Source organism: Brachionichthys hirsutus, unplaced genomic scaffold, assembly GCF_040956055.1.
Source record: "Brachionichthys hirsutus isolate HB-005 unplaced genomic scaffold, CSIRO-AGI_Bhir_v1 contig_408, whole genome shotgun sequence".
In the NCBI taxonomy this organism is placed as follows: Eukaryota; Metazoa; Chordata; class Actinopteri; order Lophiiformes; family Brachionichthyidae; genus Brachionichthys; species Brachionichthys hirsutus.
This window is the reverse complement of record NW_027180503.1, coordinates 22,288-27,214: the sequence shown is the minus strand read 5'-3', so window position 1 is coordinate 27,214 and position 4,927 is coordinate 22,288. Positions and strand designations below refer to the sequence as shown.

The window sequence follows — 4,927 nt, the reverse complement described above, 5'->3', positions numbered from 1 at the left end:
TGTCACACAGTTCCCCATGATGATGATGATCAGATGTGTTTCCAAAATTTAGAAACTTTCTGAATATGGGCAGTCTTCACCTTGGTATAGGAAGTCACGTCCTTGTAAATAGAGTCGATGGTTTCCGAGAGGTTGTCGGCTTCAGATATTTCGACCAGTAGAATCTTTACCACGGTTTCGACGCATTTGTCGTCTATCTTTATTCCACACAGACGAAGGAGCAGTTGGATGGCTTGAAGAGAACGGAGTGAGTAAACAGTCTTGAGCAAGGTCAGCGACTCGGCTTGGATGTAACCATCCGGTGGATCAAGACAAGGATGTTGGTTCTGGCTCGGATGGTTGATTTTGCACCCGTTGCAGTTCTCTTCTTGATAACCATTGATAATTAGATTCAACACGTGAAGGATACCAGTTTTTATAGCGTCGAACACAACGGGGGTCAGCCATACGTCGACTTGCTCCATCTTCATCGCATACGTCTGGTAGATGGCCTTGCGTCTTGCTCTGCCCGTAAGCGGCAATTCTGCCACCACATACGGACGGTTTTCTACAGATACAAGATCCTCCAACGCCGGTGTTCCTGTCCCGCTGAAATAGATTGGAGTGTCTTCGTAAACCAGACTGTCTGGACCATCGGTAAATAACTCGTCCGAAGGCTTATGGATATATCCCACAATCCTGGCACGCTTAGTCGTTGATGCCGTCGGGGCAGAGTTCTTCTCAGCCTGCATGATGAAATATATATTCCGAGTGTGTTTGGGCAGATGCTCTCTTGCGTCTTCCGATAGCCGTGTATGGAAGTCGGGTTAAATCAGAAAAATATAGAAAGTCAGAAGGTGGGCGGGGAGAAGGGGGACGTACTCACAGAGCTGGTAGGCGTGGTTTAGAAAGTCAGAAGGGGGATGTACTCGCAGAGCTGGTAGGCGTGGTTTAGAAAGTAAGGCTCCGTTTAACTTCCAAAGTTTCTTTCCATTCACGACAACGTAGAAAGAGGTTGGAGATTTCTTGGCTTTTTTCCCTCGTTGCCTGCAACCACGAAGATAGGGGTATGGATAGCAGCTTCAGGAAGACCCCGCAATCCGAGAAGAAGGATTCGAGCGTGAAGGTCTCTTGATCTTCTTTTTTCTGAAAACTCACACGCATGAACCATTGACCGCTAGCCGTGTGCTTAGATATCCAAATAGCATTGTACAGGGTAGCTACTGTGTTGGAGGACAGCTTTGCACGCTTGGAGCTGGAAGCCATACGCGATGATCCACCTACGTCGACTCCTTCTCCGTCTTCTTCCCCTTCTCCTTCTCCATCTCCTCCTTCTTCACCCGCTCGCTGATCCAGATACTCTTGGGTCAAAGCCCTCAGCATTCCCCAGTCCGTGGAAGTCAGCGAGCTCAAACCGCTGAGACCGATGTTATCCGTTGAATCATCCGTCTGGTAGAGCATCAGTTCTCCGGTCTCGTACCGAAAGATGTACCCCCATCCTCCAGCGACGCCGTGAGGGCCCAGAGACCATTCTCCTTTTAAATCATGAAGCGGCTCTCTCTGGGTTCGACGCAGGAATCTCATAGTCTTCCGCGGGGCTTCCAACGCGTTGCTCGGCTGCTGACATACGGTCACTGGGGTCTCGCGAATAGGCACAACCGGAAACGACATCCTCAAAATCTTGTTGCCTTCTGAGTCAGGATCCGCTCGGCTTTATACTTTTTTTACCCACGCTTACTCCTCCCCTTAAAAATCACTTACTCCTCCCATCCATTAAATTTTTTTATAGTACTATTATTTTATACGATGTTAATTAATTATTATTTATTAATTAATATTTTATTAATATTTTATACGAGGCCAAAGGTCATCATTAATTTATTAATTTTTTTATATAAAATGTTTTATTAATTATTAATTTTCATATTGGGTCAAAGGGCAAATATTGGGTCAAAGGTCAAATATTAGGTCAAAGGTCAAAGTCGTAAATCTTTTTTGACTAAAGGATGTACTCATCTTCTCTCTTGCAGATGGTAAAGCGGACCGCAGCGCACGGCCGAGCCGAGCCGGCCGGTTTGTTTTCTTTGATGGGGGGTTGTGGAAGCAGCACTGTAAAGACCCGCTGAGACCCGCTGAGAGACTGACGTACCCCGGTGAGCGTATTGCGTCACTTCCTGTCCGCTTGTTACACGAATTGTTTGTTCTCTCTGCCACTTTTTCTGCTCTTTTCCCACATAACTTTAATCACTACCTGTCCTGTTTATTGTTAGCGGATTAACGCCGCCAATTTTCACAACTCTTTGGGGCGTTTCTCCTTTGGTTTGATAAGCTAACTGTCGAATAGCTTTTAGCACCGCTAGCTAGCGATGGCTTCTCCCTCTGCCTCTCCGCTGTCCTGCTCAGTGTGTTAAATGTTTAGCTTCTCCTCTGCTTCCTTTACTGACAGCGAAACGTGTAAGAGGTGTAGTCTATTTGCTATGTTGGAGACGAGGCTAAATGATTTAGAGACCCGGTTCCGCACCATAGAAGCGAATCCAGTAGCTTCGATAGCTAGCCAGCCCTCCCTTAGCGGTGCGGACCGAGCCGCTAACCGTCTCCCGGCTGCTCCCGAGCAGCCGGGACACCAAGGCGGCTGGGTGACTGTTCGGAGGAAGCATTGTCCGAAGCCCGCTACGGTTCACCACCGCCCCGTTCACGTTTCTAATAGATTTTCCCCGCTCAGCAACACACCTGCTGAGGACAGTACTCTGGTGATTGGTGACTCCATTCTCAGAAACGTGAAGCTAGCGACTCCAGCGGCCATAGTGAGGTGTATCCCGGGGGCCAGAGCGGGCGACATTGAATCAAATTTGAAGTTGCTGGCGAAAGCTAAACGTAAATACCGTAAGATTGTAATCCACGTCGGCACTAATGACGTCCGGCTACGCCAGTCGGAGGTCACTAAAATTAATATTGAGTCGGTGTGTAGCTTTGCTAGGACTATGTCGGACTCCGTAGTTTTCTCTGGCCCCCTCCCCAATCTGACGGGTGACGATATGTTTAGCCGCATGTCGTCATTCAACCGCTGGCTGTCTAGGTGGTGTCCGGAAAACAACGTGGGCTTCGTAAATAACTGGCAGACATTCTGGGGAAAACCTGGTCTTATTAGGAGAGACGGTGTCCATCCTACGTTTGGTGGCGCAGCTCTCATTTCTAGCAATCTGACCGAGTTTGTTAGACAACCAAAACCCTGACAATCCAGAGTCGGGACCAGGAGTCAGAGATGTAGTCCTACACCCATCTCTGAGCGTCCTCTGGATCAGTCACCCACCCAGAACCCCATCCAGAACCCCACACGGAACCCCATAGTGATGGTGTCTATAGAGATGGTGTCTGTTTCCCGACCCCCTAAGGTTGTTAAATTGTACAGGAGACGTGTTACTCCTGAAGACCTTATAAAAATAAAAACTGCTGCCACAGAAATTAATAATAGTAAAACCATTAAATGTGGACTTTTGAATATTCGCTCTTTGGCGTCAAAGGCATTTTTAATAAATGATCTGATCTCAGATCAGCATGTTGATATTTTCTCTTTGACTGAAACCTGGCTGGGTCCTGAAGATTATTTCAGTTTAAATGAAGCCACGCCTCAGAGTTATGTTAACTCTCACATTTCTCGAGACGCCGGCCGAGGAGGTGGAGTTGGAGCCATCTATAACTCTGAGCTCCAGATTAACACTAAACCTAAATTAAACTATACCTCCTTTGAGAGTCGTATTCTTAGTCTGTCACTCCCAACATGGAAATCAAGCCAGCCAGTCCTGATTGTTATAGTTTACCGCCCTCCAGGCCCATACTCTGATTTCATGTCAGAATTTTCAGAATTTTTAACAAGCTTAGTTCTGAAAGCAGAACAGATACTTGTTGTGGGAGATTTTAACATTCATGTAGATGTCAGTGACGACTGCCTTGCTACTGCCTTCCTCTCATTACTGGACTCAATTGGCTTCTCCCAGATAGTGAACGAACCCACCCACAGCTTTAACCACACCTTGGATCTGGTTCTCACGTATGGTATTGATATCGATCAATTAATTGTATTTCCACTGAACCCTTTTTTATCAGACCACAAGTTCATCACTTTTACGTTTGTATTATTGGACTACGTTCCATCAAACAGAACTGCCTTGACTAGATGTCTGTCTGATGGTGCTATTGCTAAATTCAAAGAAGTGATCCCGTCAGCATTAAACTCTTTATCAAGCCTTAACATTACTGAGGAGTCGTGTGGTAACTTTAGCCCCTCCCACATAGATCATCTTGTAGGTGGTGCTGGGGACTTGATGCGCACGACGCTTGACTCCATCGCCCCCTTAAGAATTAAAAAACTAAAACCAAAAAGGAAAGCTCCGTGGTTCAATTCTGAGATTAGATTGTTAAAGCACACAGCCAGAAGACTGGAGAGAAGGTGGCGCTCAACTAAATTGGAGGAGTCTTGTTTAATCTGGAAAAACAGCCTGAAAATGTACAGGAAGACGCTCCGCAAGGCAAGAGGTGCATATTACTCATCTCTAATAGAAGAGAACAAATCTAATCCGAGGTTTCTCTTTGACACCGTAGCTAGGCTGACACAAAGCGCCAGCTCTGTTGACCCTTTTGTCCCGACAGGTCTCAGTAGTGAAGATTTCATGAACTTCTTCAGTACCAAAATCAAATCGATTAGGGACGTCATTCATCAGTGTCTGCCTTCGTGTGGCATTGACCCCTCCCTGAGTGATGGAAGTAGAGATACGGCTGTCACTCTTGATAGTTACTTGGATAGCTTCACCCCCATTAACTCGCAGCAAATGAGTGCAGCTATTGCCTCATCTAAACCGTGCACTTGTCTCTTAGACCCGGTCCCAACTAAGCTACTTAAAGAAGTCTTCCCCTCAATCAGTATTGCTTTGCTAAATATAATTAATCTATC

At 46.4% G+C, this 4,927-nt stretch overlaps 1 pseudogene; it reads left to right on the top strand.

The window, feature by feature from the left end:
- Positions 1-2,345: 2,345 nt before the first annotated feature.
- On the top strand, positions 2,346-3,212 carry LOC137915680 (uncharacterized; annotated as a pseudogene).
- Positions 3,213-4,927: the final 1,715 nt, after the last annotated feature.